This window comes from Passer montanus, unplaced genomic scaffold, assembly GCF_014805655.1.
Source record: "Passer montanus isolate IOZ18808 unplaced genomic scaffold, ASM1480565v1 scaffold47, whole genome shotgun sequence".
Lineage (NCBI taxonomy): Eukaryota > Metazoa > Chordata > Aves > Passeriformes > Passeridae > Passer > Passer montanus.
Genome location: NW_024369596.1, coordinates 6,685,554 through 6,709,407, shown reverse-complemented (window position 1 = coordinate 6,709,407; position 23,854 = coordinate 6,685,554). Strand labels below are relative to the sequence as shown.

The 23,854-nt window shown below is 47.5% G+C and overlaps 1 protein-coding gene across 5 annotated transcripts in view; it reads left to right on the top strand.

Annotated features, from left to right (window-relative positions):
• The window catches only part of ARHGAP32 (Rho GTPase activating protein 32), a 238,680-nt gene that overhangs the window by 64,475 nt on the left and 150,351 nt on the right, over positions 1–23,854 (top strand). The gene's annotated exons all lie outside the window — the stretch shown is intronic.

Below are 23,854 nucleotides of genomic sequence, written 5' to 3'. Positions count from 1 at the left end.
TGGGGCTGGAGGGAAGAGGGGCAGAAAGCAGCAGTGCTGAGCTGGTGCCAGGGCAGTGGTTGGGAGGGCAGGGGCAGAGCCGTGTGTGCTCCAGGGATGGGGAATATTCCGAGCCAGGCTGGGGGATTGATGTTCAGGACTGGCGCTCAGCACGGGCAGCCCGGGGTGACTTGGGTGTCACAGCGTGTCCCCTGCTCACGGCTGAGCTGCCTGTCCTCCTGACCTCTGCGTGCCCTCCAGCTCCAGCACACAGCTTTCCCAGGCTCCGGCCCCTCGGGATGCTTTCCATGGAAAAAAACTCAACATTTTTTCTTATGCAAGGAGGGGACAATTTTATCAGTCCATTAGTGAGCACGTCCTTGGCTCCCCCAGGTCTTTTTGCAACAACCAGTGTAACAATGTCCTGTGTGACATATCCTCGGTATTTATATCAAAAATACAGAAATAATCATTTAGTCCTGCTTTGTCAAGCTTTTTGGTTTAATCTTCCTTTGTGTTGAACCGTGTTTCTCCTTATTATTTGATACTTTATGAAAACTTCATGCTCTGGTGTCAGGGACCACACTTTAATCTTTTGATATTCTGCTCCTGATAGTTGTCATTAAAGTGAATTAAATCCTTAGTTTTTACCAGTGTTGAAAAAAAGGAATGTTATTCCCAGTTTCCATTCAGTTATCAGCCTGAAGAAAAAAGGAAAAAAACCTCACAGAATCCCTGGTGAAAATGAGAAATAAGGTGAGTTTGAAACAGTGGATGTGATGGACAGAAAGCAGGAGAACTGGGATGTGATCTGAGCTCCCCAGTCCTGAGGCTAAAGACTCAGGCAGCTCGTTAGCTGTTGGGTCAGAGCAGGGTAGACTCCAGTGTCTTTTCATGTAAAGAGAAAAAACAGGCAGATGTACACCTTTTGTGTGGTATTTTGAATATTGGGAGTAGTGGCAGGATGCAGTGTCAGGGGCTGAGAAGGAGTGGGCATTTTGAGCATTCCATCCAGCTCCTTAGGATGGAGTGGTGCAGCTACTCAGCTGCTCGCTCTTGTGTATTTGTTGGAGGAGGTTGTGTGTGCTGTTTCTGGATGTTGCAAACATGCCTAATTTGGGGATCCAGAAAGAAGCTGAAGTATAACCCTCAGCACCTGAGTGCATTTCACACTGCCAGCTGCTTCTTTGGCTGATGGGAAGATCCAGTGTGATTCAGACTGGGGATGACAGGAGAAGGAGGAATTTGACCTTGGTACCTTGCTTTAAGGCGCCATTTGTATTCCAGCTTCTCTTACATCCCATGTTCACGCCTTCCGAAAGTGTGACTACGGAATTAGTTATCCCAGCACCTCTGGAGACACCTTGGAGGTGATGTAACACCTGCTTTTCCATCAGTTGCCTCTCCTTATGCAATCCACATCTAATCTAGTTTGCTTCCTCCCCTGGGTAAAACAGCAGTAAAAGTGCAGTACTTGCTAAAAGATCTGTTCCAGTTTTCCTTCACTCTGGTCCAAGGAGCTTTGTGGTGGCAGAGGCCACCCTTGGTTGCAGTGGCTGTACTGGGCAGAGCCAGGCATGCCCAGGAACAGGCTGGATGTGCTGGATCATCTGTGTCAGATTTTACTGCATTTATAAAGGGTTGGGCCTTGCCTCTCTCGTCAGCAGGTCCCACGCCTGACTAAACTGCTGAGGCATCCAGAAGTGACACAGCATTGCTGCTCCTTGGGTTACAGACTTACTCCAGGTTCACTCCGAGGCTCCTCAAAGGTCTAAATTCTCCAGTTAGGGGAAGGACTTCAAATCTGATACTTCCCATAATATTAAAGACCAGAAAGCCCATGCCCATTAGCACAGATGAGAGCTTAACTCAGCTCTTTGTTTCTTGCTTCAGACAGTTCAAGCTGGGGGCAGTTTTAGCTGAGAGATTCTGTGGCTGTTCTGGAATAAGAGATGATGTTTTCCTGGACACAGAGCTGATAAACGGGCAGTGGTGGTGGCTGCTTTCTCCTGGCAGTTGGATTTAGTGCATTGTGCAGCCCTGGTAGGATTTAACCACCTTTGGAAGGGGCAGTTTTGTGGCTGTGACTCTCCACCAGGTCACTGGCTGCATGTCCCTGTTCCAAGTGTGACACTGATGAACACCAGTGGGCTGGGGTTTCTCCCTTTCATTGTGTGTTATACAGAGATTTTCCTACTCACAGGGCTATTGAATAGTCAAGGATTTCTCAAAATCTTTCTCCGTGGGTTTATAAATCAGTGCTCCAAACTTTGTTCAGGACTGGAATGTAGCAGATGAGATTTCAGCCCTTAAGGAGTATTTTAACTGTGCAAACAGGCTTGATTCTCTGGCGACTTGTTTTCATTTGTGTGTTTCAGAAGGCTTTGTCCTTTTAGAAGTGAAACATAACAAGATACCACAAAAACTTTTTCCAGAAATAATAAATACAATATTTCCAAGTCTTTTCAGTCTGCTGTTCTCTGTCCATTTGCTCTTACTGATACTTTAGTGGAATGGCTTTGCTTGCTGTATGAGATAAATGTCATTTGTAAATGAGCATTGTATCTCTGCAGTGTCGCTGTGCTGGCTTCTGTTTTCGGAGTGTAAATGTGCTGGGCCAGTGCATGCCATGCTTTTTAAGAAACTATTTACATAAAATATCCAACTATTTTAAGTGCATATGCCTACAGTGGCTCTGTGAAAATCTGTTTGTGTTCTAATAAAGATGTACTAGGAGAAAGCTTTTGACAGCCCAAAGTCCATGTAATTGAGAGTCAAAAGGTAAATAAAAAGAGCAATTAACTACTTGGTACTTTTTTTTTTTCATGGTTTTTGAACAATTCTCATAATTTGTAGAGGGAAGAGGTACCAGGGCCAGATTTTCATATTTTCCTGTAGTAGAACTTTAAATGGCATCAAGCACCCAGCAAACCCCTTGCTACAGGTGAAATAAGAGTGGGTTTTGACCTTGGGCATGTGTTGTAACAAATTTGATAGCAGGTGTTGGATACTCGGGCACTCTCCTGTGAAGATAAAGGCAGTGACTCCTCTTAACATACTTTTGCATAAGCAAAATCTACTGCAAAACCAGTTCTTGGTGGTGTCAGCCCAGGGAACAGCCAGAGTGGAGGAGCAGATCTGAGCCTTTTCTGCAGTTAAATTGGTCTCATTTGGATCACTGAGAGGGGAGCAGGCTGGCTGGAGGACTTGCCGAGCCAGAAACAAGGCATGGCTTTTGAAAGATAGAGCAAGAGGAAACCGCGCTGATGTCTTCATCTTGCAGGGTCTCATCTGATGCTCAGTGTTGACAGCTTCCTTTGAAGGGACTTTCCCGGCTCTTTTGGTACCAGGGGAGCTGCTTCTGGGCACACATGAAAACACTTAGATTTTCATGGGCTGGGAATCTCCATTTGTTATTAACGGTGGTGGAAACAAGGCCAGCACACGCCAGATATCAATTTCAGAGGTTGGTCGTTCTTAAATCCTGGTATTTGTGGTTGCAGAGAGCCATTAAATTCGTGCCCAGAAGGTTAACCAAAGCTGTATTGAGTCTTTTCATGTACAAACTAATGTGTTTAATACTGCCACAGTTGATCATCACTTTTTGCAGGAGCAATATGATGAGATTAACAAACCTCTTCCATATCTGATCCTCAAATCCCCCTGGGAAGCTGTGAAAGTGTCAGAGCTCTGCTGCTCGTGTGTGGGGGCTGCTCTGGCAAAGCCCAGAGTTGTTCTTTAGGGGACGTGTTAGGATGTGGTTGCTGGGATGATGGAGGAGCTGAGCTTCCATCTGCAGCCTTGGAGCCAGCGTGAGTTTGGGAAACAGCAAAGCTGCTGAGGCTGCCAGCCAGGGGCTCATTATTGGAAAGAAAAGACAAACACCCCCCTCCTTTTACCCGCTGGACTCTGGAGAGGGAAGCAAGTTTCATAGGGAGATAATTACACTACTGGAAAAACTGCTGTGACAGCTCCCAGCGCCACAAGTGAAGTTCTTGTGGGGAAAAAGCCATGTTAGACATACCAATTCCTTCCTTTTTTTCTCACAGTTAATGTGGTGTGCAGGCACAGTGTATCCTGGAGCACTTGGAACTTCCTTACCTCCTTGCCTTGGCTTTCCTTACCAGCTTCACCCTGAAAAAGGTTGCTGTTTCTGATGAAGTTTGTTGTTTTAAAGTGACACACTTCATTGTCTGGTTTAGGAATGCAGATAGACACCTGAATTATATTTTTCCTTGCTTATAAAAGCATCCATGATTGATTGCCTCTGAGTGCAAAACGGGAAGCTTTTTCTTTAAAATAGAACCAAAATGAAGAAGGAGAACTCTCAATGTTCCTGTGCGTATCTATAGATATGTATATATATTTATGTGTATATATAAGCAGCACAGAATGAACCAAAACTCCAACTAAGTATTGATTCTGAAGCTGTGTTGTGCTCCTGGGCTTTGTTTATGGTGTGTTCTTAGCCTTGTTGAGGTGATAACAGTTTTGTCACATACTTCATGGAAACCTGCGAATCTGTGTATTAGATCTCGCTGGACATCTGCCCAGCTTACAGCCCTTTCTGTGCAAAGTCTGTGCCTCATTTTTAATTAATTTCCCCCAATTTCCCAGTGGTGTCTCTGCAGTTGACAAGAAAGGCTTTTCCTCGGTTCTGGAGCAGTAGAACCTTGGCGGAGATGTTGCTTCCCTTGTGTGCAGGACTGATGACTTGCAGAAATAATACAACTTTTCTACACTCTTCAGTGTTAACAAACATCGGAGACACACAAATCACACAAAAACCTTTTCTCCAGCAAATGTTCCTGGGTTTGAGCACATTCTCCCTTTTCAGTGCTTGACCACACATGGAAATTCTCAGGAGCAGCTGCTCACAAATAATTCCAGATGCTGACAGACCCTGAATACAGTGTTCTGTTTTGTATGGAGCCTGTTTGTGCTGACCTTTTTCAATCCCTTTTTTTGCTTTTTAGGTTCAGGGTGATCTCTTTGCTCATTTAAAATACATATTCAAGACACTTTTAATTCTCAAAATTCACAGATAAAAGGCAAAACTTTTTATTTGTTGTTCTGTTCTTCTCTCTCTTTGGGGCTGGTAGACAGAGCGTGCTTGGCTGCTGCTGTCACTGTCCTATTAGAAAGAATTGTGGGATTTGCTGGGTCTGCACAGCTGTTGGGTGTGCAGACATCAATTCTGGTCTTGGCTTTGCAGCTTATGAATTTAAGGAGAGGACTTTATTTCCCTGAGAATTTGTTACTCAGTTCAGCACTCGAGTTGGAATTGTTGGCAAAGGAAAATCGGAGCCACTTGGCCACAGGACTCTGTGAAGATAAAGATTTTCCCTTCCAGGACTATTGAATTCAGCTCCTTGATTCTGCTTTTCCTTATTTCTCGTGTCTTGTTTGGCAGGGCAGTGTCAGAGCAGGGATGGTTACAAACGCAGTTCAGCCATTGGGCAGTCAGTGAGCAGTGGATTTGTGCTCAGCCCGGAGAGCCCCCAGAGCAGAGCCAGGTCTGGGAGCGCTGGGCCCTGCTGGAGCTGGCTGAGGAGCAGCAGGTCCAGGGCTGCCAGCTGGAATGCAGCTGCTGCTGGGGCTGCCTCTGGTGCTGAGCTCTGCCAGCACAGAGCCCTGCAGCACTCAGCCCTGCCAGCACAGAACCCTGCCAGCACAGACCCCTGCCGCTCTGGGCCCTGCCAGCACAGGGCCCTGCAGCACAGAGCCCTGCAGCACAGTGCCCTGCCAGCACAGAACCCTGCCAGCACAGACCCCTGCCGCTCTGGGCCCTGCCAGCACAGGGCCCTGCAGCACAGAGCCCTGCAGCACAGTGCCCTGCCAGCACAGAACCCTGCCAGCACAGACCCCTGCCGCTCTGGGCCCTGCCAGCACAGGGCCCTGCAGCACAGAGCCCTGCAGCACAGTGCCCTGCCAGCACAGAACCCTGCCAGCACAGACCCCTGCCGCTCTGGGCCCTGCCAGCACAGGGCCCTGCAGCACAGAGCCCTGCAGCACAGTGCCCTGCCAGCACAGAACCCTGCCAGCACAGACCCCTGCCGCTCTGGGCCCTGCCAGCACAGGGCCCTGCAGCACAGAGCCCTGCAGCACAGTGCCCTGCCAGCACAGAACCCTGCCAGCACAGACCCCTGCCGCTCTGGGCCCTGCCAGCACAGGGCCCTGCAGCACAGAGCCCTGCAGCACAGTGCCCTGCCAGCACAGAACCCTGCCAGCACAGACCCCTGCCGCTCTGGGCCCTGCCAGCACAGGGCCCTGCAGCACAGAGCCCTGCAGCACAGTGCCCTGCCAGCACAGAACCCTGCCAGCACAGACCCCTGCCGCTCTGGGCCCTGCCAGCACAGGGCCCTGCAGCACAGAGCCCTGCAGCACAGTGCCCTGCCAGCACAGAACCCTGCCAGCACAGACCCCTGCCGCTCTGGGCCCTGCCAGCACAGGGCCCTGCAGCACAGAGCCCTGCAGCACAGTGCCCTGCCAGCACAGAACCCTGCCAGCACAGACCCCTGCCGCTCTGGGCCCTGCCAGCACAGGGCCCTGCAGCACAGAGCCCTGCAGCACAGTGCCCTGCCAGCACAGAACCCTGCCAGCACAGACCCCTGCCGCTCTGGGCCCTGCCAGCACAGGGCCCTGCAGCACAGAGCCCTGCAGCACAGTGCCCTGCCAGCACAGAACCCTGCCAGCACAGACCCCTGCCGCTCTGGGCCCTGCCAGCACAGGGCCCTGCAGCACAGAGCCCTGCAGCACAGTGCCCTGCCAGCACAGAACCCTGCCAGCACAGACCCCTGCCGCTCTGGGCCCTGCCAGCACAGGGCCCTGCAGCACAGAGCCCTGCAGCACAGTGCCCTGCCAGCACAGAACCCTGCCAGCACAGACCCCTGCCGCTCTGGGCCCTGCCAGCACAGGGCCCTGCAGCACAGAGCCCTGCAGCACAGTGCCCTGCCAGCACAGAACCCTGCCAGCACAGACCCCTGCCGCTCTGGGCCCTGCCAGCACAGGGCCCTGCAGCACAGAGCCCTGCAGCACAGTGCCCTGCCAGCACAGAACCCTGCCAGCACAGACCCCTGCCGCTCTGGGCCCTGCCAGCACAGGGCCCTGCAGCACAGAGCCCTGCAGCACAGTGCCCTGCCAGCACAGAACCCTGCCAGCACAGACCCCTGCCGCTCTGGGCCCTGCCAGCACAGGGCCCTGCAGCACAGAGCCCTGCAGCACAGTGCCCTGCCAGCACAGAACCCTGCCAGCACAGACCCCTGCCGCTCTGGGCCCTGCCAGCACAGGGCCCTGCAGCACAGAGCCCTGCAGCACAGTGCCCTGCCAGCACAGAACCCTGCCAGCACAGACCCCTGCCGCTCTGGGCCCTGCCAGCACAGGGCCCTGCAGCACAGAGCCCTGCAGCACAGTGCCCTGCCAGCACAGAACCCTGCCAGCACAGACCCCTGCCGCTCTGGGCCCTGCCAGCACAGGGCCCTGCAGCACAGAGCCCTGCAGCACAGTGCCCTGCCAGCACAGAACCCTGCCAGCACAGAGCCCTGCAGCTCTGGGCCCTGAGCTCCATCGGCTGCGGGCACTGAGGGCTCACTGGGGGCTTGGCTTGCAGGGCTCGAGGGAAGGGCTTTAAACCTGCTGCTGTGAAGATGAGTTTTGTGTGGGTTCAGAAAGCCAGGATGGGTTAATTTGCAGCCAGAGGACCCAAAAAGGAGTGTATTTGTGCAGAATGAACTGTTCCACGGGTTATCAGGGGCTCTGCTCCCCGTGCTCTCTAGCACCAATGTGCTTCAGAGCAACTCCTGCCTCCTGGAGCACAGCCCTTTGAGAGAATGTGGTACCACTTAGGGATTTTACCACGCGCTTTTCCTCTGGATTCTGTGGAGACAGGTTTAATGACACATGAGGAATGCTCTATAATTGCAGATTTCAGTGGCTTTAGAACAATGGTGAAAGTGCACCCTGCTGGTTCATGGGGTGGGAACCTCCTCCTGGGCCTTGGCAGCACTTTCTGCTCCTTTGAGCAGTAGGAAGAGTGTTAAAAATTATGTTCTCGGGTGCTAACACCACCTAGCCATGATGGCAAATTGCTGGAAAAACATTACTGAAAGGGGAAAAGTTCAAGCTGACTTGGTAAACTATTTCTCAGATTTTTATTTGACTCTCTTCATGCCTTATAAACTCACCTCCTCACACCCTGTGAACTCTGCTCTTCACACTTTATAAACCATCATGGCAGAAATTAACAACAGAAAATTCCAGTGTATTTTCAGTTATTTGTTTTCTTTGTGTTCAGTCCTTGTATCTGTGTACAGTGGGGTTAATTCTCCTAGCAAATAGCACAGCCAAGCACCAGAAGAGAAAAAGTATCTGGAGTGATATGAGGTAATCATGTATTTTCTATTCTTCCTTCACAAGTGCTGCATTGGCAGATCTGACTGGCTTTTGGAGCAGCTGTTAGATCAAGGAATGAGATAAAGCTGGGTGAGAGAGAGGGCCTGTCTCAGAGCTGCCATGCAGTGCTGTTAGAATGCAGTACCTTTGGAATGGACTCAAAATTACTAAAAAGACGTGTACATAAGAGTAGAGTGAAAAAGATAAAATGCAGTTGCATATAATGCACCTTCTCCCCTTCCTTCCCCCTTCCCTTCCAAAATGGAAAACAAGTCCATGAGTGGAAGCAGTATGGATTTCTCCTTCATGTTCTTGTTTGGTTTTTCTAGTGCAGTGAACTGACCTTTTATAAGTTTGCGCTTGTGCCTGAAATTTGTTTGATTAAAACATGTTCCTGTCATCTCGCAGGGAGGGTTTAGGCTTTTCCTCTGTCCATTGGTGTTGAATTTCCTCTGCCCGGGGTCCGTGGCCACCTCAGGGGGAGAGGAGCAAAGGGTCGCTGTGGTCCAGCACTGACTCCCTGCCCTGAGCCTGAGCAGAGGGAGCAGAACACTTCATTTCTGCACCCAAGGACTCATTTCTGCACCCAAGGACACACTTAAAAGAAATGCTCACCTTTTGCAGTGACTTTTCATCCGTGGTAGGAGTGATCCCTCCAGCATTTAAAAAACACTAATCAAGTTTCTGGAAATCACAAGTCTGACTTTAAAAATGATGCCTTTCAAGGTGTGCTTTCATCATAATTTTATTTGCTCTCTAGTTTGGGTTTTTATGTACAAGACGGGTCATGTTGTTCACCTTTCCTCCACAAGATAATTTAATAATTATACTGAAAACTGATAATATTTCATCACTGTTTGACTCCATGACTGGAGGTTTGAAAATATGAAATACTGAGAGACTTGCAGTGAAATGGTGAGAAATTCTAACAATGTTTTAATATGCTTATAATTCAAGGTCATGGCCAGTCCCAAGGACATTTGTACAGGTCTTGTAAGTCCTGGGGGTTGGTCTGGCAGTAAAAATATTTCCCCATTTCTCCTCAGCTCCTTGAAAACCAACAGCAGGACATTTTTTCTGCATGCATATTGGTAAATGTGCACACACTTGTTGTTTTCTTTGGAGATCCGGGATTTCAAGTACAACTTCACACAGATTAGTGAGGTTCTGTGGCAGCATCTCCTGCGCTGTGTAGGGCTTTATAAATGTTTGCAGAGGACCAGCAGGTAACCTCATCTTCCTTTCTGCCTGGGTCAAGGGGGAGGTTCAGGTACTGGAAGAGGCACTGGGATAACGTTCCCTGCCTGGATAATGTTCCCTGCCTTGTGGAGTTATTCTGTGCCTCCCACATGGAAATGACAGCAACTTGGATCTGTACTTTTTGATTATTTTTGTGTATCCTGTTGACATAAGTGAAATACCTTGACTTTGGAGAGTGTAACATGTTTCACAAGCTCCACAGTGATACTGAGAGAAAAGGTGCTGCTCTGCCTGATGCAGACTTTGCAAATGAGAGTTTGGATCTGATTACAGCTAACAAGGAATAGACATTGGATATGGCATTGGAAACAGACACCACTGAGATGTACAACCCTTGCTGCTGCACACACAGGATGTTTAATTAGTATCTGGCCCCTTTCTGAATCAGGATGAACCTCTGCTTAGGAAACATTTTTGACAAATCCCCAGTGGCTCATAAAAGAACAGAAGGTAAGGGTTTTGGCCCATTCTCTCTTGTCCAGACACAGAAATTTCCTTGGAGCCTGCTAAGGACAAAGCAGAGTCTGGGTGCAAGGAAAAGGAAGGCTCATGGGAAATAACCTCAGACTGCTGCTTCATGGTAGAAAGGAGTTGTGCAGTTATGGATGAAATGGATGCTGTGGTGTTGGACTTTGGAGGTGTCACCTTCTGTGCTCCAGCCCCTTTGGCTGCCAAGGCTGCCAAGTCATGTGTGGGAGGCTCTGGCCAGAATGTTGGACTTTGGAGGTGTCACCTTCTGAGCTCTCTGTGCTCCAGCCCCTTTGGCTGCCAAGTCATGTGTGGGAGGCTCTGGCCAGAGTATTGAGATTCCTGTAGCAGCTGGGGCTTTAAAGGTGTTTTATCATCATCCATCAGGTTCTGAAAGTGCTAATCAGCAGGAAGCTCAGTCACCTGTGCAGCACAGGGAACAACAGGAAATACTGGTTTGGGAAGAAGCTTTGGTGTGTTCAGCACAGTTAGAGAGGGGGAATATTGAAACAGAAACTGCAGATCCTTCTGGATACTGTTGTTTGCCCACTCTTGATTTTACCTTTGCATGTGTATTTCTTAAAAACTGGGATACAGCTCTCTTTGGAGAAATAAGGAATTCAAAGGAAGCCAGCAGCCAATACGTATATTAGAACATGTCCAGGTGTGTGCTCTCATGGTATGAAATATTCTTGCTTTTGCTGGTGCCATAAATAAAACATTTATAAGGCTACTGATGCCTTGTCTCTCAAATATCCTTTCCCAGCTATCCTAAAACACACCCCATAGTCAGTAAATTAGAGAAACAGCACCCACTGATGTTTGACACTTTCTGTGCCAACAGAACTGGAAGGAAAAACAAGCACACCAAGGGATACCTTTTGCCACTGTCATGAGCCTCAGAACTTCATAAAAATAATGCTTTTTGCTACTTGAGTGTGCTTACAGAAGTGAATTGACCCTGACTGGCTTTCCTGTGCAGTAATGAGTGTGTGGAACCATATCAAGGGAAAACAGATGTCAGATCTGAGAAAGGGGCTGGTTCCCTGTTTTCTGTCACCATTCCTGCTGTGTTGCTTTGTGTGAAAGGGTTGGTGCTGGCTGTTTGTGGGAGCTGGGAAAGTGGGAAGTGTTGGCATGGTGTGAGTGTGGTCTAACAGGAAGCTTCACGTGCAGCCACATTTTGTGTGGCAGCACATCTTCTGTTCTAGCTGTGCACTGGATCTGCTTGCAAGGGAAAATAAAATCATGTTATTTTAGAGAGCATATTTAATTACTGCTGCATTTATGATAAAACAAGTGTGTTGAAGGCTTTAATCATATAATGGGAATACAAAAAGATTTCAATCTCCATTCAGGAACAGAAAGGTTTGTCTTTTTCATTAACCACGCTCTCTCCTATGGGTTTTCCATGACATAATGGGAGGCATCGGGTCTGGGTTGTGTTGCCTGTTCAGTTACTGCTTGAAAAATAAAACAGAGCAAGCTTGAAGAGGTCACTTAGATAGCTTAGAGATAGTTAAATTGAAGATCCTGGAGTGCCAGGAGAAAAGGGAATTGCTTCCCACTGCCAGAGGGCAGGGTTGAATGGGAAATTGAGGGGAAATTCTTCCCTGTGAGGGGAGGCAGGGCCTGGCTCCGGGTGCCCAGAGAAGCTGTGGCTGCCCCTGGATCCCTGGGCAGCTGTGGCTGCCCCTGGATCCCTGGGCAGCTGTGGCTGCCCCTGGATCCCTGGCAGTGCCCAAGGTCAGGGCTTGGAGCGGCCTGGGATAGTGGAAGGTGTCCCTGTCTGTGGCAGGGGTTGATACTGGGTGATCTTTAAGCTCCCTCCCAACCCAACCCGTATTTTTGTCTCCATGGTTTATGAAATGTTTTTCCAAATAAGGAAAAAATATTTTTAAAAACCCACCCCTGATTTTTGCACAAAGTTTGCAGAGAACATTTCAAGTGTGCTCGTTTGTCTCTGGGAATGAAAAACCTCAGAGGGGAGAAGGAGCTGTGGCTTGGGCTGTCACATGGAATAGAGTCTTGCTCTGTGAGCTGCCTAGGAACAGAAAGGGAGACACCGATCACCGAGTCACATCCCTGTGGGAAGGCACCAGCCCTTTCTGAGGAGAGCAGGGAAAGGAGCCTGGCACGGGAATGAACCTTCCCATGACCTGAGAGGGACTCTGCTCCTGGATCAGTCAGATTTCTAACGCCCGCATCGTGGCCGGAGGAAATCCCAGTCCTCTTTGGCAAACAGATTTAGGGATCAGACTCATTTTTGTTGCACTGGACTTTGCCCTGCCCTGATGACAAGAGGAACTGTCTTTTCTGAGCGTCCTGACAGCGTGGGGGTAATGTGGGCGCAAGGAACAGGTGCTTTTCCAGGATGGTTCCTTGCCTGTTCCATGGCTCTGTAAGCCACATCCTCACCAGGAGTCTTTGGAAGTGCTGCTGTCAGGCTGCCCTCTTCACTGAGGCTGCATTATATCTTGTAATTTTACTCCTTTGTTCACTATAATTTTACCCATCTCTCACAGCCTTCTCTTTTTGCCGAGTTACTCATTATGTACTAAAAAGTCTCTGTTGCAGGTGTCAGTTCTAAAATGATCCTGGTTACTGAGAGAGGGTAAGAGGCTGGCAGAGCACTGTTTAGTGCCCTTTCCCTGGGCACTGAGATTAATGTGTGCTGCTTTCAGCAAGATCTCATTGCTTTGGGAAGGGCAATAGCCCAGTCACTTCATTATCCTGCTGCACTGCACAAGTGCCAGTGGAATAGAAATGCTTTCATTTTCAAGCACCTTTGGGTGCTTGAGACAAATGTTTTCAAAAGTTGCTCCACACTTTCTTTTTTTTTTGTTGTTTGTCATTTTTACAAGGAAAAAAAAAGCTGTAAATCCCTTCATCACTTGCTCTAGCTCATCACACCTGCAACCTTTCTGAATGCCTTCAAAATAATGGACAGTGTGCTTTCAGTGGTAGGTACTTAACCAAATCATTTGTCTATTTATTTGTTTACCCAAAAGGGTATTTTATTACTGACAGCATGAGTCAGTACAATTGAAGGTTGCAGTGAAATATTCCAGCCTCTACTGTGATGCAACTGGAATGAAGTGTTACCTTAGTCATGCTGAAAATAAACAATTAATGTACCTTATGCTTCCTTAGCCCTTCCCAGCTACTCCTTCCCTCAAAGCACAGCGTTTTGGGAGTTCCTGGGAGGGGGAGTGTTGTTCCTCAGTGTTTGTGTGCAAACAGGTTGTCAGCATGGTTTAAAAAAGTGTCCATGGTCATGTTTTATGGAGAGAAGGCTTTTATGGAGGACAGACAGCAGCTGGCACTCTTGGGTTTTATTCCAGACTTCACTGACTAAGGCAATGCTGAGTCTTCTTGTGCATTATTTACACCACTTTTAAAGAAGGAGTAACAAAAATAGCTGTTTTACAGGAACATTTTGACTTAATTGTGAAGAGCTGCATGGCTCAAGTAGAAAAATTACTTCAGGGAAAATTTTTATTTTATTCCTGTTGCTCTTTTGAAAGAGGGTTGAAAGGTGGGTTGTATTTTCAGCAGGATTGTCCTTGTTCATCCCAAGCCCTGAGTCCCCTGAGCTGTGCCTGAGGGCCTGGAGGGGCTGGATGTTGACACAGATGTTAGGAGGATGTTGCAGATGTTGTGATTGTCCTCACCCAGGCTTCCTGTTTTTAACTGTAACTGGTTGTGATATAGCAGGCCAGGGTCCCCCTTGATCTCTCACTGCCAGCTCTTCTAACACGCATAATTCTGTGTGCCAGTCATGAAGCCCCAGCTTCCCTGAAGGGGTTAATTTTCTCAGTAGTTTTCACGGCTTGTGTTGGCTATCAGGGGTGGTCTGGTGGCAAAGAAGAACGTTTAGAGTGTCATTCCTACTTTCAGCTGCCTTTTTCTCCCCTTCCCTCTGATTTTATAGTTCTCTGCTCCAGCCAATACAATTATACAGTTATTCTGCTGTACAGAGCAGCTGTTGGCATCTTCTCCTCTTTTATTACCCTGGTGCAGAAGCAGAGTGGTGGCAGAGATGCAGAATTGACACCAGTGGAAGCAGGCCAGGTGAGATTCTAAAGGCAGAGATAAGACACAGTGCTTTTCAAGGGCTTGGGTTTGCCAGGGAGCAGTGATGGAAAGGAATTGCAGTTACCTGACCCAGCTCCTTTCTGCTCCTGCCTTGCAGAGCACATGAGCATCTGCTCAAATGTCACTGAATGTCACCTGGCTTGGGCCAGGCAGATGCCCAGTGCCTTAGGGTCTCTCTGGGCTCCAGACTGAAGGGACAGGGATGCTGCTGTGGTAATTTGGGAGGGTGGAGGATTAAATGTTCTTGAAAAGCTATTTGCATAAAGGTTTGCAAAGGAGAGTGTGAGTGAGAATATGTTCAAACTGAGCAGTGAAATCTGCACAGCTTGTCTTGCTCATCCATCTGGTTGGAGCACGTTATCTTTATTTTACAGATTACATTTAATCTTCCCATTCCAGGAGGATCTGTTGAGCCTCAACGTCATGGCAGAGCCCTCCTGGAAAGTTATGCAGGAGAAGCAGGAGGTGGGATTTCATGCTCGGGAGGACAGCCGAGGAGGTGCAGTGGTGCTCTGTCACCTTCCTGGGCCTGGCAGGGCAGCAGGCTGACTCTCCTGCTTTGCCACACTCCTGCTCCTTTCCCTGGCTTCCCCAGGCTGGCATTCTGTCTGCTCTGTGCTTTCCTGACTTGTGGCCGGGCTGTAGCTTCCTCTCACGTGGCTCACCAAGAAAATCACCTTTGCAGTGAACCTGGCAGGTGCTGGGAGGCAGCAGGGGTTAAAGCCAGGCTTTCCTGCTCCTCTGCCTGCTCAGGTGTGCTGGGAGGGGATTGGAATGGACGAGCAGCAGAGACAGCTCCGTGCACACAGGCAGAGTTCCAGCCTGGGAACTCTGCTTCTGTCTCTTTATTACTTTACTTACTTTTTTATGGTACCTGTCCTTACTGAAAAGACTTGCCTATCAGCTGCTATTTTTTTTTCTTCCTGCTGAGTCATTGCACAGCTCACCAGTCCTTTGTGAGCTTTGCTTTCTGGAGGTCTGACTCAGTTGTCACGTCCTGTCTGCTTTCCTCCTACGTCCAGTGTGCCAGCACTCCATCCAAGCACTCCTGCAGTGCTGCTCCCATGGTGCCCTCTGTGATCAGGGTGAGTGAGGCATGTTCTAGTGGCAGGATTTGTCCTGTGCTCAGGGACCTCTTATTCCTGTGATGTTCACATTTTGAAATTGTTCATTATCCTTGCATGGAGGCAGCTGGTGGATGCAGACACGTTCTCCTGGAGTCAAGGGCTCAGGAAAACCTTGTTTGCTTTTGATTTTCCATGCATTGCACTGCTGGCATCTGCTTAGGCAATTCATATTTTTCATCCCCTATAATGTATTAGAGAGGGTGTCTGTTCTTTGAGTATCTTTTCAATCTTGACTATGAGCATTATAGTATTATCACTGTTTTCCTCTTTCTTTACCCCTCCTTCCTTCTGCCTTTGAAACTGGGTTGGTATTTCAGAGACTTTCATGTCTGCCCTGATATAAAATTAAAGAGGTTCCATAAGCTCACAAAATTTTGAAGCAGTACAATTAAAATGTTTTGTTTTAAAAGGTTGCATTTTCCCCAGTTTTAAAATCTTGTTCTCGGGCACAGGTTTTTTCTGTAATTCTTACATTTTGTTGTTTATAGTTTGCTTTTAAAATTAAACCACAAATGTGACCTCTCATTTTTTACTGGGAGTGTTTGTGTTTCAGATGCTTCCCCCCCAGTTAATTAGAAATAACAACAACCAACAAAACTATTCCTTTTTCCTGATCTCTGGCATTTCCAGGGGATTAGGGAGATATTGCATGATGAGGCACTGAATGCCCCTCCATTGGGCATGGAGCTCCAGCTCCAGCATTGGCAAAGCAAAGATAAATGTCCAGATTCTCAGTAGGAGGAGACAGGCTGAGAGCAGGGCAGGATTCTGAGTCTGGTTTAGCAGCTGGATGTAGTGAGTGGCATCCTGCCTGTGCCAGGGGGCTGGAATTACACGATCCTTAAAGCTTCCCCCAGCCCAGACCTTCTGGGATTCTCTGAGGTGCCAAGGATTCTTTAGGGCTCACGGGGCAGGAGGTGGCCCGGGTCAGAAGGAGGTCCCTGAGGTGATGATGTCCCTCATGGCCTCTCTGTGCAGCCACAGCTGTGCAGGTGACCCAAAGTGCTGCTGTGGCTGCACCAGGGTCCCCACCCTGGAGCTCTGATCAGCCTACAGCAGCTCCCGGGGCCTGGCAGCTCTCCTGGCCCAGCACAACGCCAGCCCTGTGTGGAATGGGTTCACTTTTCCTGCAGTGTCTGTAGAGATGGGCAAGCCCCTCTGCTGGGCATCAGGTGGAGGTGGGAGCTGCTCCCTGCGGGAACACCGCCAGGCTGTGTCCCTGGAGCCTGCTGGAGGTGCTGGCTCTGAGCTCTTTGGGGATGCTGCTCTCTGCAGCCCAGAGTTTCCCTGCTCAGTGATCCTGGTCTGTGCTTCGGTGTGTATTGTGCTGCTTTCTCTTCTCATTTTCTCCTCTTTGGAAGGAATTAGTAAAGTAATGAGTGAAGAGGAGGCGTTGCATAAACTCTTCAGGCTCAGTGGCACAGGTTGGGAAAGGGCAGAGCTCCACTCCTGAGCCTTCTCTGAGAGAGCCTCAGGAGAGTGCCCTGATTGCCTGCTAGGAGCTGGGCTGGCTCTTGTCTTTGCTCCATCAGGATACAGCATCTCATGGCAAGGAGTGCGAGAGAGCGAGGTGTGATCCCCTGCATTGGGGGACATTGTTCTCCTTGAGCCTTGATTCTTCTTCCTCCAGACCCTGATAAGATATTTGATAACTCCTTATGTGATGGACTGGGAAGTGGAAATTATTTCCTACTTTTGGGCCAGTCTTCCTCAGAAACACTGGACAACTTACATGAGCTGTCAGTTACTTTGATTTTTGGAAAATGGGTGGAGATACTCTACATACCTCTTGTCTGCTTCGATGTAGGCAGTCCTTGCATTGATGTTTTATGGTCTCCTGGCGTATCCAGGAGACCATATGCTTTCAGCATAACTGGAGTTTATTATCAGAAGTCCATGTAATACAGGTTACACCTGGTGTTTCATTGTTGTGCTCCTCTGAGCAGCTTTAGAGTTAAGGTTTGGGTTTATGATGTACCATTTCTCAGTCTCCCCTCCAAAAAGAAAAATACATCTAAATTAGTCTGAAGGCTTGACTAATTATTCTTTCTGTATTCATCTGTGAGGCAGCAGGAAACCAAGCAGCAGGGTTTCCATTGAGAGCAGCCGTGTGTGCCAGCTTGGCTGCCTTTGTCCCACACTGCCTGTGGGTGTTGAGGGGAAGAGGGACACTAGTGGCTGCAGCTGGACCCTTGAGAGCCAGGCAAGGGAGAGTGAGGAGCTCTTTCCTGGTTATTGGGGGTTTTATTATTCACTGAAAGTGCTCATTAACAATTGTAAATTATTCCAAAAGCCAAAGTCAATGTGTTCCTGGTTGTTAAAGACTTCATCAGTGCTGGGTGTGTTGTCAGTGAAGGGAAATGTTCTCAGAGACACTGGAGGAGGGATTGACTGCTGTGCCCCTGAAGGTCTGCACTGCTTCTCCTTGTCCCCCCTGTGTCTTCTGCACCCCTCCCACTTCCATCTTCCCATTCCCTGCATCAGAAACGTCTGTGCAGGGGGGTGGCAGGGCAGGTCTGTCCCAGTGCTCTGGGAGCCCAGGGAATCATGAATCGTTTGGATTCACGGCTGTGCTGTCGAGAATTAATTACCGTGTGGCTTTGCACATTCGCTGCCCGTGTGACCCCCACCTGCTTAAATCTGTCCCTGATGATGACTTGCTGCAGTTGGAGGCCTCCATTTAATTCCATTTAGCTGGTCAGGAGCTATCCAATAGGAACAGTAATAGTGAAATACATAACTAGTGATTTCTAGATGGAGAGAGGACTGAGCAGCCTCCTGTTTGCTTTTGATACCACTGAAGTGCAGTAATAATAGGAGGGTAGGAGGAGGGCTGTTGTAAATATGGTGCAAGGACCACCCATCATTTAAGACTATTTATTTAAGTCAGAGTAATTGAGCTACTCTTTATTTATTTGCTTATGCTTATCTTTTATTATTTGTTCAGCTATTCAGGTTCTGGTGTCCCAGAGTTCATTTCCATTCATTTCCTTGTAAGAATTCATTAGTGAGTCTGCTTGGGGTGGATTTTTTCCCCTGGATTACCCAGAGTGCCCCATAACCACGTACACAGGCAGTTCACATGTATTGGATGGATAGAAGGTGTGGGATGGATAGAAAGTGTAGCTCTGGGTAGGTGTCAGGCTCCATATAGATGTTTTAGTTGGAGAAAGTTTTCCTTGCTCAGCAGCTGTCTGACTGGGCAGGTTCTGAACATTGTTTCATGTTATGAACAGTTGTCATTTAGCAACACATGGGGCTGATTGTAACTGATGAAGTGATTGCTCTTGATCATTCAATGTGCTGAAAACATCATTTTCCAGCATGTGCTTCTATGAGCGAAGAGTAAATTTGCTATGGCTTTGCATTGGGACTGAATTACAAAGAAACCCCAGATGAGCCCAGATGCATGTCCTGGATTAGGTTTAGGTCATTCTGTACAATATGGGGTGTCCCTTAATGTGTGCTGCATTTGAATCAGCTGGGAGCAGGTGTTCTGCTTTGTGTGATGGTGAGGTCTGAAGGTCCAGCCAGGGGCAGAACAGCACTTGCTGGGCATTGGAGAAGGGCTGGCTGGGAGAGAGCTTGGTTTTACCAAAACAAACAAAAAGAGGAGATTGCAGAGGAAGTGCAGGGAACAGCTTCTGACTGAGAGCCTGGTCAGAGGTCCCTGTTGGTGTCACTTGGGTGAGGACAGACAGCGAGGCTGAGCCCTGCTGTGGGATGTGGATGATCCCACAGCCAGTGGGAGTGGGAAGGGCCCCAAGGCAGGACATCGCACTGCCCGACGAGCAACCTTTAATGACGTGCCCAAGTTCAGACTCCTTGGCAGAGCAGGAGGACAGGAGCAGCATCTTTTCCCATCTCCCTTCTGTGTTCCAACTTTAGAGTTGCTTGTAGCAGTTTATTGATGGTAAACATGAAGTTCATGCCCTTTTCCCTAGAGGTATTTTTTTATTACTTTTATACTTGTTCCTGAGTCAAACAAAAGAAATCCAAGCCAGGGCTCAGAGATTCTGATTGTTCAGTGATTTCCTAATTATTTTTCTCATCCTGGGCAAAGTAATGAGAGAAACCTATTCCTGAGGAATTTTTTTATTGACTGTCACTGTGTTCTTCTGAAAGAAAACGCCGAGCACCTACTAAAATACCATCTTTTATGTGTTGCCAAATAAAAGAGCTGGTTTATTCAGTAATACGTATGCAAAAGCATGAGGATTCTGTGATTATTTTTATAAAACTTTTTAATAACTAAGAACATGTCTCTAAGCTTGCAAAAGCCAAATATTCCAATAACTTCATCTTTTCGTGAAGTTCTTAGAGAAATGCCAGTTATGCAAAACCTGTATGCAGATTCTTACAGCCCAGTGGCACAAAGCTCTTAGTTCCATGTTCCAGTCCCTTCCAGAACATGGAGTGCATCTCTCTGTACTCACTTATGTGCTTGGAGATGGATGGTTCTGAGCTGAGACATAAAACACAACCAGGTGAGACAAGAGGCTGCCAAAGCATGGTGGAAGGGTAGGACAGATGAAAGTGAGTCCGTTGCTTTTTTCTGCTTTCAGATTTAGAGATTTACTGAAGGTGGTTTGGGGTTGATTTTACTGTGTACCTACAGAACTGCTTGGAGGAAAGGAAACAGTCAGAAGGTTTGTTTATAGTACAGCGTTGGCTTCTCCTCTTCCATCCTCCTTCCTTTCCTTGATGGATGGGAGAAATGTTCAGTTGTTTGGTACCTTGGAACCCACCCAGTAGTGCCAAGGTCTTGCTGGGACAACCCTGTGACTATGTGAGAGCATAGGCAGTGTCCTCAAGCTCTGGAATCACAAAATCCTGGGCTGATTTGGGTGGGAAGGGACCTCAAAGCCCATCTCATCCCACCCCTGCATGGGCAGGGACATCTTCCACTGTTCCAGGGTGCTCCAAGCCCCCTCCAGCCTCGGGCACTGCCAGGGGTTCAGGGGCAGCCACAGCTGCTCTGGGCACCCTGTGCCAGTGTAAGCCTCAAAGAAAAGAACTACTTCCAAATATCTGATCTAAAGGTATCCTTTTTCAGGTTAAAGACGTGTTCCCCCCTGGGCTTGGGGGCTTTGTTTATGCAGTGAGGGTTAGGAGGGCTTGGGAGATGCTCAGTGTCGGGGACACCAAGAAGTCAGTTGGGAATAAAAAGCTGATACCCGAGGTGAGAGAGGCTGCCTGTGGTACCTGGAGATGCCTTTTTTTGCTAAAAGGGGAACTGCCTTGCCCAGACTTGCCCTTTTGCCCACAGGTTTTAAATTCCAGCTAATCTGGTCTTGTTTGTGCAACTTTTCTTTGAGAGCTCTGAAAACGTGTTTTAAATGCTCCTGTAAATGAATAAACAAGACAATTTGGAAGTCTGAAACCACGGTAAAGCCCTTGAGCAAAGATAATTGTCTGACTATATTGGAGCTTATATTTAAGCATTGCCAGAGAGCTGGACCAGGGCAGGAAACCAATATGTTAATTAATCTCTGCAGTGCCACTGGCCTTGTCTGCCTCCCTCTGCAGAAGAACATACACAGTGGAAGGGTTGTCATGTCCACTCTGGCATTTTAAAAATTAATCAAGTGATAGTGCTGATTGCAAAGAGATCTTTATTTAAAACTTCCTATATTTAAATTTTTTAAAGTTTTTCTAACTTCAAATATTCTTCATCTAAGAAGAGAAGTTAATTAAAAAAAAAATCCAAACCCCCACATTTCTTTTCCTTCCTTAGAGAAAAAGATTTCAGGCAGCTGAGAATCTCATTTCACAGGTGGAGATGGACATCAAATGGGAAGTGATTATTTTCTTTAAAAAAATAATCTTTGTAGGAATAGAAACCCCAGAACTACAAGTTTGTGTGAGGTGGTTTGTGGTGACCAGTTGCCTTCTGTAGCTGAATGTCAGTGATTGGTATTGGGGATCCCATGAGCCCTGCCGCACCACCCTATTGCACTGGTGATCTCAGGCTCCCTGGGCATAGGTATGCCATGGATTTGGAATTTGAACATTGAGAAAAACAGAACATTTGGTATTTAAAGTATTTTAAAACTATCTTTGTGGCTGTAACTAACATGGTTAATTTTTGAAAGCCATCACAACCAGTAAAATGGGATTTCATTGTAACAGTGCTGATCCTGCTTGGACTTCTGTTCCCGTGGTTTAGAGTTTCCCAGCCTCCTTTATTTGGGCACATGGATAGATCTGCCAGGGAAGCCTACATTCCATGAGAAGGGCACATGAACTAAAGAGCTCCACAGCACAGGGAGCTTGTTTTAATTTTTTTTTTTTTTTACTCCAGCTGCCCACAGTTACAGTTCTGAGACCCTCACACTCAGAACCAGGCAATAAATAAATAAATGCATCATGAGTAGCCCTGGAGCACCCAGAGTGCAGAGGAATCCAGTTTGCTCTGTGCTTATATTGAAATGACATTTCATTCCAGTGATTTTTAGATATCCTCTTATTGTAATATACTGTTACTCTCCTGATTTTCCTTGTGCAGTGCCTTCCTAGCTAGTTGGATTTTGGCTCTCCTATGATGAACTTCCATCAAAAGCAGCAATTACAGCTTTCAACATTGTCCAATCAATCAGAGCAACCCTTTAGTTGTGCCAGGTTCTCGCTCTGTGGCCAAGGATTGAGCACAATCCATTTAGCATTATTTATGAGGTGGGCTTGGAGCTGCCCTCGCCAGGCTTTTCCAGCTACGTATTGTGTGATCCTGGAGTCAGACTTCAGAAATCTTGTTTTATATAATACAGATGGACATAATGTAATCAGGGAGGTGTTGACAAAGCTGATTTGAAACATGCAAAATTAAATCCTCATCAGGTCAGCACTGTCAGCCTGCAGTTCCCTTCTCTTCTTTCATTTTCCCTGGGGCTTGTCTGAGAGCAGAGCTATCTCTGCTTTCCATATTGTGTGATTATTTTCTTCCTTCCCACTGTATTAGTTTTAATTTCATGGACACGGAGTTTACTTGGAAAATCAGGCTGAGAGGGCTATTTGGTATTTTCCCCATCTCCCTAATGTAATTTCCTAATTTTTGTGTGTGCTTGTGGTACAAGTTTGAGGTCAGAAGTGAAGATACATCAGGGTTTCTCACATGATTCCAACTTCTTGCCCAAGTGTTGATAAACGTTGGGTCAAATATCAGTTCATGTTTAATAATTTTTCTTCCTTTCCTGGTGGCAATGGGTGGCTCATGAGATGTGAAAAGTTGACTCAATTCTGCTGTCATGTATTGCAGAGTGACACCCACAGCACTTTACATCTTGATTGACTTGTTTTAAACCTTCTGAAGCAGAGTTTTCAAGGTATTTTTCTGTTGATTCACTGCTGGATTATGTTTCCAAACTGTGATTGAGAGTAGTGGGATCAAAACTCTACTTGTTACATTTGGAAAGACAGGGATGCTCCACCCAGGCGAGGATGGGTTATTTTTGCCTTTTGTGCAAGTCATTTGAACAAAACAAATGTGAGATGTTACCAGATAGTGTTTGAAGCTCGTTGGTTTTCAATATCAGTTAGTGTCAGCACAGGCCTTAATTAAATTGTAGCCTTTGAGATAAAATTTATATCTTGGGAAGCATCACTTTCTGCAGAGCTCTAAATCCTCTTGAATTGCTGGTTCTGTAGGGCAGAGCTGTGCTTTTCCATCGGGGGAGCAATCTCCAGGCAGAACAACAGTGTGATAGAAGTAATAAATAAACCAATAAATCAGTTCTCATCGGCTCTGACCTCTCAGCTGGAGGTCGGGAAGAGAAGTCACTGGTGGGGGGAGCAGCCAGGAGAAGCTGCAGTGCCTGATGTCCCCAAGGAGAAGAACTCCAAATCATATTTGGCATTTAATCTAAGGAGTCCATTGCCTGTCCAGCTGGGATGGGCAGGCAGAGAATCGACTCTCTGACCTGAGCCTGGCAGGGCTCTCACACCTTCAGCACCTGAGGAAGGAGTTTGTCACCATCCTGTGTCCTGCCATGAACTGGGGTGTCACATGGCACCAAAGCCATGACAATTGTGTTTCTCCTCTGCTGTGGCACTGGGGGTGTGCCAAAGAACCTGAGTAATGGGAGCACTCTTGTAGGGGTCCCACAATGTTTTAAGAATTCTGTTCTTGTTTAACTTGAGGAGCTCTTTCCACAACCCCCCTTTTTGTGATTCTTCTTCTCTTATGCAAATAAAAATGTGAAAATATGTTGGATTTGTGGATGTGGGACTCCCTCAAAGCCATAGGGGAGGTTCTCATCTAGTGAAAGGTGTATTTAAAATTTACAGTATTATAAACAGGTAGTAACTGTAGAGTTTAGGGACATCGGGCTGAATATTCATCTATTTAATACAAAGTTTACATTTACTTGAAATAAAGTTTACTTAATACAAATGACCCTGCAGATCTCCTGTAGGTGTTTCCTGGCCTGTGACACAGCTCAGTGTGAGCAGGCAGGACTTGATGCTTGGATAAGGCACCAGAGGGTTTCAATTCCTGGTACGACACAGAAATACCATCAATAAGGGGAGCAGCT